This window comes from Sinohyriopsis cumingii, chromosome 4 (genome assembly GCF_028554795.1).
Source record: "Sinohyriopsis cumingii isolate HCF-2022 chromosome 4, ASM2855479v2, whole genome shotgun sequence".
NCBI classification, from domain to species: domain Eukaryota; kingdom Metazoa; phylum Mollusca; class Bivalvia; order Unionida; family Unionidae; genus Sinohyriopsis; species Sinohyriopsis cumingii.
The window spans coordinates 42,916,440-42,932,139 of record NC_142964.1 but is presented as its reverse complement, the minus strand read 5'-3'; positions in this window follow the sequence as shown (position 1 = coordinate 42,932,139).

The window sequence follows — 15,700 nt, the reverse complement described above, 5'->3', positions numbered from 1 at the left end:
GGAGCTAACCCGTATGAATCAAAATAAACGATTCCACGTGGATCAACCGCGTATGATAACCAATGAGTACCGGGTCCTGAATTCGAGTCGAGATTAATAATACCTGTTTCGAGTTTGTTCGGTTGTTTTGGTAATTGATCTCGCATAAAAACACCTCTAAAGGCCTTTAGTTTTAATTTTTTAGCAACATCAAGTAAATCAAAATTTGATGCTGGAGCATCTAACGTGGAAGCCTCAAACCTCTTCCCCAACGAGATCCCGGTAATCTTAGACCGCGTCCCTTTTTTTGTACCCCTTTCCTGTTGCTTTCTTTAGAGCCATTCCAGCAGCTGTTCTAACAGCACCTAATGCGGCTGCTTTTGCTACGGCTGGAGCAGCAGCAGCTTTTAACGCTGGAATAGCCGCAAGAAGTGGAAATATACCACCTATTTTAACCATGTCCTTGATGGCGCTCGGAGAAAGATGGAATTGAACTCAGGTTTTTGATTCTAGGGCTTTATTGAAATGTTTAATCTGATTATTTGTCAACGATAATTTGTTTGGACCACCACCAATCTGATCTCGTTTTAGAGACATTTTAGTTCCGCATTTGCTGTCGTTTTTTGACTGAAGCTTTTTGACCTGACCGGGGATCAGAGCAACATTAACATGACTATACGACATTTTTATATAAATATATTTTTCTAAATAACATGATTAAAGATTTTCCAATGGTGCATCAACGACTCTCATTCGACCACTACCACCTTCAAGTAACATCGCTTTGTCACTAAGTATAACCGCGATTGCTCTGTAAGTGCCGCGAATAAGGAGTGGACCAGCCATATCAGGAGGAAGTTCAGTAACACGAGCTCGAAAGTGTATATCAACGACAGATTGTTTGGATAAATCAAGATGTTCGAGCGAAAAATAATAAATCGGATATAATGTTGTAAAATCTAACTGTGATATTTGCAGCCCAGTATCCACGTTTTGATCACATCCCATGAATGACATCAAACGATGATATACACGCGCTACATGATTTTGATCAAAATTTAACAATATATCTTCAGTTGGTTCTTGTTGTCCGTTTATCTGCAAGGAAACTTCATTAACTCCAAGTTTGTCAAATATCATATGTGAACGTTCTTGATTATTCGTCCGAGCATTATCTTGCTGCGCAATAAAAATATGCCGTGGTGCAGAAACACCCTGTTGTGCTGCTATATGCCATGTAAATAAACCATTAATAGAACTTTGAGCAGCATCTGTGGTTACTGTCAACCATGATAACAATGATTTACCGCCTTGATCCATAAAAGAGAGTAATTTTTGTTCTTCAGCAACAGATGGAATCATTACTGGCATCCACAATGAAAGCTTAGTTATACTTATTTTACCAGCATCATCAACACCAGCACCTCGCCAGATTGTATCATTATCATCACCTTTTCTTGCGAGCACAACTGTGTATTTAGCTCCAAAGATGACCTTTCTAACATTTCTGCAAAATCCAAAGATGTGAGATAATAGAATCGCACATGAGAAACTTCTATTATCTCCTAATAACGCTGCTCGGCGTGTTGCAAACCCTAAGTTGTAAGTCGCATTAACACCTCCTATAACATCAAAAGCAGCAGCTGGTCTGGCTGCGTGTTCAAAATCAACCAGTTGTGGATCAGATGCAGTATCTCGTGGTGTCCGTATTTTAATATACTGAACATGATCAGCATTGTTGGTAATATCTTTAGCAAACATCATTGTTGGACCAGCTGATCTTGTGTAATCATCAGAAAATCTCGCTAGACCAATTATTGTTGTAGCAACATCAACATCATTCTGAATTGATTCAATATTTTTTCCATCAATCATGTATGTGGCGCTACTAAACAGTGCCATAATCCCATTATTGACAAAACCAACTCTGTCATTGATGCCGTAGTTAGTATCATCCATCTTTACAAGTTCACCTTCTACTTCAATAAACGCCTCAGCAGGCAAGAAATATCTACTTGTATCCTGAACCTGTAATTCGATTCTCCCTCGCTGATTTGGTTGTCTTGCGTCATAGGAATAAAACTGATAATCACGTACCGATTCATCTTTGAGGATCGGTTCATCCATTTTAAAAGCTGAGTCGGATATACGTTTAAAATTTTTTATCATAATTACTATTTTTCCAAATGGTGATCTAAATTATTGTCGAAGAAGACCGCTTCCTGCTATTAAATTTGCTGTTATATTTCTTTCTGCTTCTTCAGATAATTCCGCTAGTTTTTGATTTGCAGCCTGATTTATTATTTTACTGACATTTGCTGGCATCACTTCAGTACTTGGTAATTTTACTGGTTGTGATCTTCGTCGCATTAATCGTGCTAGTCTATCTTTGATCGCCGAGAACGCCTTACCAGCAGCATTGACAATTGCACCAGGAGCTTTTTCACGAACAATATCAATAGCTTTCATCGATAATTGTTTTGCAACAGGTGCTACTATTGGAGCTATCCTTGTGAATAATCCCCGTACAACATCACCAAGTCCATCTCCGTAAATTGCTTCATAGATTGGTAATCGTGAGTTTACCACTCTGACCGATACGGATTTACGATGATTATTGTGTACTATCATCTTATTTTATTTACTATTTATCTAACAACTAGTCATCAACAAGTTCATCGATAAGTTCTCGGTAAACGCCGATATCCATGATACCAGCTTGAAATAATCGCCGACAAATATCAGCTGCTTCATTAATTATTTCTGGTGAATTATTTCCAGCTCGTTTTCCTCCTATGAGAACTTCTAACCGTGACACATCGTTAATGATATTGTCAGGACAAATAAAATTATTTCCCAGACCACTCCCCGTTGCTCCTTCTTCTGTTGTTTTCTTAAATAGTCTTAAGGGTGATCTTTCTTCTTTTGATTTTTTAAGTAGCTCTTCAGACCTTTTAACTTCCGACAGAGGTGAAGAAGATTGTTTTTGTTCTGTTTGTTGCAGAGGTGGAGGAAGTTGATACTGGGAGAATTGTTCCAGTCTCTCTTCATAAAGTGTTTTTACTTCTTCATAAAGAGAAATGTATTCCAAATCATTACCTCTAACCTGTCTTTTGTTTGCATATATGCGATATATTCATTTAACACGATTATCATTATTTGTCTTTTCATGAGGAGGGTTAAAAAACCAGATTTGTTAGATATTACATTGTATATTTTTTCAGGTAATTTTTCTCTTTCAGTATTTCTAATATCTTCGGCAAACCCTTCCTTAAATCTTACAATTAATTTTATATTTTCTTTTACTGGCTTGGGTTTAGGTGCAAGTTCTTTTTTTACGCCGGTGACTTCAACACGAAGTTTTCCAATACTTTCAAGTATTTCCTCACCAACAGGTGGAGGTTGAGCCGCAGCTATATCAGTTGAAAGATCTCGTAAAATCTTTTTTGTTTGTTTGGTTCTTTTTGCTATTTTTTCAGTTTGTGCTGCAGTTTGTTCTAATACCGGAAAAATACCCTTTATCCTCTTCTCATCTTCCTCCGCAATATCTCCCCATATAGTTTTTTTTCAACAGCCGCTGAAGCTTTCTCAGTAGCTGCAGTGACGGGTTTAAACAATTTTTTAGTGTCCTCTTTGTACTCAACTTGTGCTTCTTGTTGCGCTTGCACATTTTTTCTGAATGAATCTCGCACGGGGAGAAATGTTTTGATTACTTCTAATCGTTCTCGAGCTATCCTTGCAGTATGAGATTCCGGATGTACCATTATTTTAATATAACATAATGATTTAATTATAGCAGCAGAGGGGGTTCGTCTACAATCCTGTTTGGGACAAACATAATTGTAGTCGTGGTATGACCTACGGATTTTTTTTGACAAAAGATGGTTTTTGCTCGGATTATGTGGTCTGTTCACCGCCTCTGCTGCTATATTTGGTAATGTGGCAAATTAGCTGTCAACGAGGCAGGATGATTTTGTAACAGCGATAATTCGATGAAGAATATGGATTCCGCACTGTACAAAATGGCAGTGAAAATAGATTTACTATCATAAGAATATATGATTGTCTGAACCATACTCTCTTCCTTAACTCATATGGTTGTATGAATCATGCTCATTTTTTTAATCATATAGTATGGTTGTATGAATCATACAAGTATCCTTAAAGCATACTTGTTGAATAAGCCGTATTTATTATACATCATATAGTTACGCTGGGCAATTAAACAACATCCCAAACAAATATTTTCTCGCGGACGTCAAAGAACCACTGATGTCATCTATGTGATTCAGCGACGCGTTAAGGTCCAGAAGGTGATTGTAGACAACGTCAACACTACAAAGACTTTCTGATGACGTTGGAGCAATCAAAGAGACTACGGAGCTTGCCAGAATAAAACAAAAACGGGGTTGGGACCGCAAGAAACAAAAGCAAATGTGACATGCATATCTGCATCCCGATCCGGCCACGACCATAATCCATGGCGTAAAGAAAACCCGAAAAGAAATCCGTAGCAAATACGCTGAGCACCTGCAACGCCTCCACGGACGTCATCGACGAAGCCATGGAAATCTGGCAGTGATTATTACGCGTTGGTGAACGCACATGTGGATCGTGCGTTGATGTAAGAATAATCGATGGTATGTACTATAGCGACTAATAATGGAAATGCAGCTGCGAATTCTTAACGAAATCAACAAGGCTATGGCACGGGCCAAATTTGACATATTAGACAAATACAGCGAGATACTTCTCGCTACAATTCAGACAATTCTCGCTAAAGTTTTAGCAGGTGCGCAGAAAGTAGCTATGGGCACTGTATGTGCCTTGGGAACTTAAGCGGTGGAAAAGATAAAGGGAATCGGACGAACACGACCTGCTCGGGTTGGTTTAATTAGTACAATTTTGCTTTTAAGTATCATCGCTAGTACTCTAAATCCTGATGATTTCAACATACGGAGCGGACGCAATTTCAAAGTTGAATCACAAGATGGGGACAAAAGTGAAAAGAACATTAATAATCGCCCGACAAAAGCAGGGTAAGTCTACGATTAACCTGACGCAGTGTAGGATGCAGACTAAGTCGCCTGGGACTTTTCTTTGCTAGGGTTGGGTGGCGACACAAGATTAAACACTTCCGCGATGTTTTCATGCCCGATGAATAAACTGCGACAAAACGCAACGAGCGCGAGACCGGAATCATCAATCTATATTAACGTGAAGGTTCGGGCATACACTGAGTCGCATACGTGATAACACCACGCAGTAAAGTTTTTCCTTATTCACATTGACTAGCACCATCGCATGAATATATCACTTATGTCAAGCAGCTCGCTTGTGACCCACCACTGTGGTATTCAACGATGCCAACACAAACATATCTTGATCCACCAATATGTGGATTGGAAGCCATTGCAGTGCTTTAAGTGATTAACAGGTCCAGTCGCAGCCACACATAAGTATACGTTGTGGCGATGCACACGAATACAATATTACCGGTAGTGATAATTTATAAAATATTTCAATGGGTATGTGTTGATGATCGAAAAACTTAACATGATCAAGTTTGACATCGACACTTCTACGATCGACACTAAATATGACCTGACCGCACTGGTGGATATAACTGAGGTTGATGCAAATTAACTTATAAAAAATTACACAGACGACAACGTAGCTTTGGTACGACAGCGCACCTACAATGAGATCACAGGCGCGAATGACCTGACCACGACCAAGGGCACAAAACTATGACACACGAATTGGTGTCATTCGTGACTACATATAAATAGATGATCAACTTACTCTTTTGTGTAGAGACCTCAACGCGGAACACACTCAGCTGACTGAAGTTCGCAGTGGCATACAACCATTTACTGGTCTGGTTGAAATCCTGAGCAAGAAAGTCACTGAACTGAAAAACAAACCATGTGCTGCAGATGGAACACGACCATTTGCTGATATAATATATTCTCTGTGGAAATATATACGTGACTTATAACGAAAACCACCCTCTAATATATTATCTGCGTGTTATTCATTTTGAGACATACACTTGGTCGAGTGAAGGAATGAGACCAAGAATTCAAATAAAGCTTCGATAGTTTTGAACCGACAGAGAATGGCATTTACAGGCTCACCAAAATGGTCACACCAGGATTAGCTGCAAGGATAGAATGATTCACCAAAAAAATTACGCCGGCAGCAGCAGGCTCGAGGAGGAATTAAGACGGATTACTACCTTCCCTTAAAAGCCGTGGACGAAACTGATAGTTGTTCCATAACAGAGTATATTTCTGCCACAGAAACTCTGAAATGTTATCTCACCCATAGGGAAACGAACGAAAACGTTGCCGCTAACATATTACACCTTCCTAAGAAATCATTTTGGTTCGTGGAGCTATTGCACAGAGAAACTCTGAAAGACACTGACAGAAGTCCTCTCACGCCAGACAGTGGTAAACCTCCCTCAGAAGATCTTAACAGTATCAATAATGCCCACGACTCGGTCGCGTCACCATGTTAACGGCACGGTTGTTATGACAATAATGAATACTCTAACTCTTCATGAACAGGTATATTGACAACGCGTGTGTGTTGCACAGATTCAAAATGTGCCAGTGGTATTATCGATGTATCATGTGGGATAGCTGCTGAGGACACGGTGGGGCTTGGTGTCACTGGAATCGCCACGTCTATGAAGATCGCAGATGCACTTCTCGGAGTCACCATCAGTACTGTCTCGATCATGGATGGTATGATTAGTGCGACTGGCAAGATATTGTCGTCGCGGCTTCATGCTCAGATAAGCAAGCACTTAATATCATGACCTCTTCGGAAAGCAGTGTATCAAGAATCAGACAATTTTATTCGTACGCGCTTGATGACGAGGACATTACTGCTGTCGAATTAAGTCTCGTAATTATCGAAGTCAACAACTTGAAACGCGACCAAGAATTGGTTCAAAAGATAGAACACATTGTCACAGTAAACAACAAAGATCATCCGCAAAAAACACCACCAAAGAATAAATAATGTGTCATCATCGACAAGTGCCCGTGTGACTGTGATCAGTCTCATATTCATTTTATGGTCCTTGTCATACTCAAAAAACACATCGTTGATTGCCGAGTTATCGCTGTCATCATCATATTCCCACTTAAACTCAGTGAGATATGCGAGTTGTTTGGGCTGATACTCAATTGCGCGTTTTCGATGGTCGCGTTGCATCTGCAGTCCCAACCATTTTGACCTCAATTAATATTTTCAGTTGTCGGGCTCGTTGTCACTTCCTGTTTCCTTTTCGTATTTGTGTAACAGTGCAGCTACTGGCAAAAACGATTTCATGTCCACACTGGAGTCCATATTCCTGCAGATATTTGACAAATTTGTACTCAGACAGCAATGTATAATGACCATTTTTGTGTCGTTCTTGGATTTTACCAAATTTTTCTCGTATGAGATCAGCTTCCAAACTTGGGTGAAGTTTATGCCACCTGAGTTGCAGCTCTTCGATTTCATGACTGATCTTCTCGATGAAGTCTACGTTCATGATACAACAATGGCGTGTTTAAATTTTCGTTAGATTCGAACACGGTCGCATAAGATATGATATTTGTCCACAAAATTGGTAATTCGTTCCCACCCATGATCAATTTTTTTGTTCTTCTTCGGACCTTGGCTGTATGGCAGCGAGGCGCTTGTCCCTTGGTTGTATCGAGGCCGAAACGTTTTCCATTTCTTCTCGAGCGCTTTCAACTCGGCCTCATGTTGATTATAATGCCCACGATATACTCTGCAATTTGATCAATGACCTCATGGTGACCCGGTGCAGAAGTTCCAGACGATATACCCTGCAATCTGATCAATGACCTCATAGTGGCCCGGTGCAGAAGTTCCAGACGATATACCCTGCAATCTGATCAATGACCTCATAGTGGCCCGGTGCAGAAGTTCCAGACGATATACCCTGCAATCTGATCAATGACCTCATAGTGGCCCGGTGCAGAAGTTCCATGTACACTTCTTGTTTCAGAGTAACTCCAATGAGAGACGGTTTAGTGCTGTTATGTTGTTCGGCTCCGCGTAACATCCTGTACAACTGTGTCGTACAAATACCCCACCTCATACGTATATCTACCATTTTTGCATCTTCTTGAGCGCGGCTAAAACATCAACAGTGTCTTTACGGCTAAGTTCACGTATCATATGGATGTGAAAAAATATACAAAAAAACCAAACAATTTCAGTGATACCGTGGCTCACACAAGGTAAATTTTGACAAAAACAAAACAACATAAAACAATAATGGCACCAGTGTAATACCAGTGTAATACCCAAAGCGGTAATCGTACCAGTGTCACCACTGTGATACTTTGACGTGGAACTAAACTTCCATTTTTCATCGCTGTTGCTGTCATCGCTGGTCTCACCGGTATTGTATATTCGACACGTGGAAGTCCGATGCGGAGAAGTTACTGGATTAGGATAGTCTTCCACAAAGACGACTTTTTTCTCGGGACTTTTCAAATTATGATTTCATCACTGCTTATTTATCGCGGTTATGTCTATTACATTGCCGTAGATGGTTGCATCGACGTAAATCTGAGTTTGATGAGCAACCAGTCTGGCAAAAAGCGGTGATTTGGCAAATCTTTCGGTCTATTATGGGTAAGCTCATGTAATCAATCTTGGTAAATTTTATGGATATTAAATTTATTTGTTCGCGCAATGATTACCCGAGATTTTCTTTAGTAACTCAATTAGCTGTCGCATGATCTGTCCATTTCTGTATTTTCTCTCCTGAGTTTCTACTTTGGGCATTATATGTATTATGTTTCACTTTGATTTTTCGCGAGAGACCTCCTCGCGAGCTTGCAAATATTTCCGTAAATCACATTTAAAACCCGCAGATCCGCTCAACACGTGCTCATTCGAAAATTGTCAGTGAACGAAAGCGAAGACTGCACACTGCTATAGTATGCCTGCATCCCATGTACGTGGTTGTAAACAAAAGTGGGGCATCTTTGTTACAGCTCACAGTCGGGTTGTTTAAACTTTGTTGGTATTGGATTTCAGTCAGCATTATATTCTACAAAAGTATGAGCTGTGAGGAACGCTGGTACACAGACCATCGAACTTCCGGTGGAACGGCACATGTAGGAGGAACGAATTTGATACTGGTTATCACCATCATATAGCAGCGATTGCATCTTTGGGGCTTCATTTAGTTCCTTAAATCTTAAGACGAGATCCCCGAGAACGCATCAAAACTAAATTTGTCTAAAAAGAAAATTATAACATATATTTAGAAATTTTTACTTCTAATTCTTTTCTTTTATAAGAAGCGAAACAAATTAAATAAAAATAAGTATAAATAGGCACGTGCTGACACATGTAGACAATTCATTAAATTGGATTCAAGTAATACTACGGGCCTAATCAACTTACTTCTCTTTAAGCATCAGTTCTTTAGATAAAGACCCTATGTTCAAACAACACGGGTGAAACGGAGTTAACCAACACTACGGAAAGGAAAACATACAAGAGTCCCAAGTAGGCCTAATATTGTTTACCACCCTTCCATAACCACCCTTCCATAAGTCCAATATCCTAATACAATAGCAGTTAGCCAAGTAATCTGATCAAGAATTATGTTTTCTGTGCAATATTTCAAAAATTCGTATAAGCCAACGTCATTTTCAGATCTTTAATCCCAATTTGCTTTTTTTATAATTTCGTCAAATTTTGTCAAGCGTTTTTTTTTTTTTTTTTTAAATGAGTGTGTTTAAAATTTATTGTAAGTAATCAAGGTCATTTTTGAAGGTGGAACATCAGTTTTATTTATTCACTTGAAATGCCTTAATTGCTGAAAAGGGTCTGTCACGTTTGGTCACATTTTTGCGAAGTAGTCATTTAAATGCTTTTTTTATACTTTATTTTCTTTTAGCAGTGGCGGCGATCATAGATATGAAATATGCATTATTTGTATAAGCGTGACATGACTCGATTTCAAGATGCTTTGTGACAAATTCGCTAAAAATGGTAATGTACTGTTCTAGACAAATTTAAACATAATACAAATGGATATGATGCAATTATGCTAGATGCGGTGTCGCGTGAATTAGACAATGAATCAATAGATAAATAAAAAAATAACTAGCAGCAAAAATGGTTAAAGGTGTCAAATGGCGTAGCTAGAAATTCTAGTTCCCGCGCAAAATTTAATTTTGGGTCCCTCTTACAATAAAGTTTCTCCTATTTCATGGGAATTTCCATCCTTAGTAGTGAAGTGGGTCACCCTAGCGACAATGGAAATTAGCATTACAGAGACCCCTGGGTCACTCTAGCGACAATGGAAATTTAACATGGGGAAAAATCGTGGGTCACTCTAGCGACAAGGGGAATTTAAGATGGGAATAAATCGTGGGTCACTCTAGCGACAAGGGAAAATTAACATGGGAATAAATCGTAGGTCACTCTAGCGACAAGGGGAATTTAAAATGGGAATAAATCGTGGGTCACTCTAGCGACAAGGGGAATTGAATATGGGAATAAATCGTGGGTCACTCTAGCGTCAAGGGCAATTGAACATGGGAATAAATCGTGGGACTGTCTAGCGTCAAGGGGAATTTAACATATGGAAATTGAACATGGTGGGTCTGTATAGCGTCAAGGGGAATTGAACATGGTGGGATTGTCTAGGGACAATGATGGTAGAGGGTCAAACACAACAGAGACAGAAACATACATGCACTAGTACAAGCGTGAGATTTATATATAAAGCATTACCAAGACCTGAAATCTTGCTGGGGTGTTCAAAAATGTGCATAATTGTAATGATGCTATAAATAGCTATAATCAAGGAAATGCTCAACGACAAAATGGATGTGACTAAAAGTAACGCTAAAATGACGAAATTGTCCCAGAATTTAAAGGAAAATAAACATATCCCCGAAAATTAAGTTACAATGGTTTAGACTAAAATGGATAAAATTAGTAACTACTTACAATATCAACTTGTGTGACGATCGTGGATAAATACCTATGTATCTATAATCAGCTGAAATTCCTATGAAATCCCACTATCTATTTATAGCTCCAACTTGTGGGTTATTCCTTTGGAAAATCCCACTATCTTTTTATAGCCTCAGCTTGAGTGACGTTCCTGTTTATGAATTCTAGTATATATGTATAGCTACAAAATGTTGAAATCCCCAAGTCGATATTTATAGTCTCAAAATTTCCAGCGTCAGTGACGTCACTGTACTGAACACTAGGGGATAAATGGCAACAGTGTTGCAAGTGGCTGACCTGAATACGCGCTACTGTAGGTAGGTAGGTAGAGTGTATCTGATAGGGATAAAGTGAGTTTTATAGGGACAAACAGAGACCAATACACACACACACACACAAACACAACATACGCGCGCAGACACACGCACACACACACGCACACGTACACACACACACACACACACACACACACACATACAGAGGGAAGAGGAAAAAACAAACCCCAAATATACTATCAACACAGAGGGGAGATAATACAAACCCCCAAATAAACTATCCACACAAACGTACGCGAACGCATACAAACCCCAAATATACTATCCACACTCGGGAGGAAGAAAAAAAAAACAACCAAATATACGATCTACACAACGTACGCTAACACACACACACACACACACACACACACACACACACACAAACACACACCACAGAGGGAAGAAGAAAACCATTATACACTATCCACACGGAGTGAAGAAATAACCCTTTATATATATATACTATCAACAGAGAGTGAAGAAAATAACCCATTATATTCCATCAACACAGAGTGAAGAAGAAAAAGTTTTTTTGAAAGCACCTAAGCCCTCACCTGCAATGACCAACTCTGCCAAACACCTACACCCCACCCACACCCCCACTCCTAACACTACAAAGCCCATTTAACCCGTTATTTTATGGCATCAGTGTGTGCTTTAGGAAACATCAAGACACAAAATGATGGATGAATAGACTGACTATTGTTTACGGACTTGCATGCCTAAAGAGCGTGCGTGAAGGAAAGCATCCTTCCATTTCAATTCTAACTTAAACATGATCCAGAGGGATAGAGAGAGGTGAAAGAGCACAATTTCATAAAGTGTGAGTAAAAACAAAACACGCCATCATTATTATACAATGTCAAGACCAAGAGACACTTACGTTTTCTTTCTGGTCTATTCTCTTTTAGAAGGTAGTATGAAATTTCACATCAGGGCCAACGCATCGGCTCACATTGTCAATTTTTCCATTTCCATGTCTTTACTGGCACAAGTTCTTCATCATCTTCAATTTCTTCTTCTTCTTCTTCTGAATCCCTCTTCTCTGTTTCGTCTTGTTTCTGTTTCTTCTCTTTTCTCGTAGGGCACTCTGAATTCCAGTGTCCTTTCTCCTGACAACGATATTAGGTATCTTGACTTTTGTCTCTCTTTCTTAGACGAAGCAGGTATTTTGGAGACAAATACCCATTTACCTTTGCAGATATAGCAAACTTCATTAGCACACACTTTCGTATGACTCTCATCAAATCAACGACCAAAAGAGTAAGTTTTGTTGCCACTTTCGCCTGTGAATTATGCTTTCGTATGACTTTTAGCAAATATTTGACCAGCAGGTCGATCTGTGCTGACTCTTCCATCTTCTTGATCGTTTGAGAGTGGAATGAATACTCTGACGCTAAGACACTCTCCTTATATACAGGGACCTGCTGCGTATGAAACCTAGTCAAATGTAATTTTGCAATAAGATGAAACGATTTCATTGAGGAAGTAAAAGGCAATGATGTACCGTATCGCCTCACACAAGAGCTGAAGTGTTAGCTCAAATCCGTGTCAGCGATTTCGAAGACGACATAACTGAGCTTTCATCAATGCTCTCCATTTATGCCACAAAACCACGAGTCCTGATTCACGCCAAAAGAAATTTCGTTCGGTCCATAAAAAATAGTATCACATCTGAGAAACGCAAAAACGAACTTCCAGAAAACTGAGAACGACGGCTTACACCTACAACGTGAAATGCATGAGTTCAAGTAGTGCGTAAAACTTAGTCAAATCAAATTTTTATAGTCAAGACGAAACGATCTCTTTTCGAAGAAGAAAGCAGACGCCAAGCGACAATGGCGATCTGTGTCACACAACACTTTTCAAAATGTATATGATCAGAGGTTTGTTCTAGCGATCTGCACGGTTAAATTAAATGTTGATGTATTTTGTAATAAGACGGACACAATTTCCATGGGATCGCCCATGGAACCATTGTTCGTGCATTAGTTTAATTTTTTTAAATATTTTTTTATATAAATCGCCTATAGGATAGACCCAGTAAAGCATGGCCATTCTCGTCACTGTGTGAATAGCTACTCAAGTCAATTCGAAGTGAACGCGGTAAGAAAATAAGTATAGCCAATGAAATGGCTTACAACGGGTGATGCATTGTTTTGTTCTAGGACTGTGTGGCATAATAATCCCTATGTTCTTGCGTTGTTACCATTACAGTGCAGACAGACTGAAATGTGAACTTACAAGCCCTCTTTGTGTGTGTTGTACCATTTCTTCTTACCACATCAAAATACTGAGCGTCACAGTATTGGTTCGCGTTTTCAAGCTGACCATTTTTTTTTATATCTCACTTAAACATTTTAACATAAACACTCACACTCACATCGGTAGAGTCAGAACAGATGTGTTACAGTATTGAGGGGCATGTTATCTTTTTTTTTTCAAACTAATAAATTTGGGGTTTGTATGAAGTAAAGAACCAAAAGTACAGTGAAACTCAAGGATGATGACCCAATCTGTCTGTCTATTGATGCGTGTATTTACTTAAGAAGAAATATGACCTCTAAAACACAAAGAGATACGGCAAGCATGATTAGAATGAACATAACGATGTTTTCCTTCACGCCCGTGTAATTTAGAGCTTCAATCCTCTTTGAAGATAAACTTGGTCTCCTTTTGTATGGCTTGAAATAATAAAAAACCTGAAAAAATCTTTAGCACTTTGCTATAGATAATTTCATCAACAGACTAAACAACATAAATACCGTTACAACACTAGAAAGCCTTAAATCTTCTATCAAAAAGAAATGCATCAAAAAATTAAAGATTAACGATAACTAACCAATGAAACCGAATTTAACAAAGGCAGTGACATGTGAAGAAATGGCTCTCACTTTGGAAAGGTAGGCGAATGTATTCTGTCATGCACCATCAACTTGAAAAAAAATTATAAACAGAGAGAAACCTGAATTCAAAATTCAGTTGTTTTTTTCTTCAAAATTGTTTCGTTTCTTTTTTCTTTTTTTTGGAACAAATCTAAGCACTAATATAGAGTGGAAAAGGGAAAATGCACATTGAAGCTTTGATATTTCTGAAAAAATGAGGGGATATTCCTAACGTTCATAACCACCTATGGACTTGGACTTGTCTGTGACTTATCCACAAAACAAGATGTACATATTTCTGGTCAAGCTGCAAGTGTGTGCGTGTTTTTGAAAATGGTAAAAATTGGATATACAATTTTCTCGTGACACTTATAAAGTGAAGAGTCTGTGCAAGTGTCAAAAGCCAAAGTCATATAAGTTTTGTATTTTGTACGGCTTGTAAAGATTTCCACTTTAGAAAATGTGAAGTATCACAAGTTATTATCACAAACAGAAGTGGAACATAGGGGCTTGCAAGAAAGAAAATAACCCAGACAGTTGGTGTCATCAAGAGTGCTAGAGACGGTACCCGAACTTGCTTGCTTGCTTACTTGAATTAAAGTGATTTTCGCTCTAATGGAGCATATATCACTGGTTTAATAACGCACCGCGTGATTTTTAATTACTCCTGGGGAAGGAAAGAGAGCCTCATCCCCCAGGCTTTTATGTACTCACAGACTACTTTTAAATTTAGCCACTCAGGTGTAGGACTAACTAGTCCTTAACAACTTGACTGAAAGGCTTTAAACATGAGTGGGAATAGTCTCACCACACACTCATTTTTCTGTCCGAGCGTGGTAAATGAGGAAAAAGGTGCTCAAAAAGACAGCCATGGGTGTTATATACTCAATAAAACGCTAGCCCGTACTTATTTCAAATCAAGTCCCGTTTTTGATAATGGACAGTAAAAAGTACCAATAATGTGTTAACCACTTGTGCAATTAGTTCAAATCTAACGAGTCTGTTAAATTTCCTAGTTCCTAACATATCTATCTAATATTAGTACTTAGTGTACATAAAAATAGCCATACTGATCTTATTTAAATTATTATGTCTAAGAGACATATACCAGTTTGGTCACTGTTAGGTTTAACAAGTTAAGTTTGTTGCGGTGTTCCAATGGGTCAAGTTTGTTTCGAGAATAGTTTAGTCAAGGAGGGATACCAAGCCAAATATGGTTCCCTAGTTAATAAAAAGCAATTTTTTGGAGCCCTAAAAAAGGCTGTTTTTTCTGTTAGAAGGTAACACGTTTCTCCTTTGCTTTCACGTTCTTTCCCGCACTCCTAGTCTCATGATTCTTGATATCAGGAAATGCTTAGCCATGATGGGCGGCAATGTAAGCAGCGGCTTCTACCAGTTGACTGAGGGGGTATCCAGTGTAGGTTTGTCTGTAGAATTGGGGAAGAACTCTGACCCTAATCCCCATTGAGAAGGTCTTGGTTTAAAGGTGTCTAGAGATTTGTA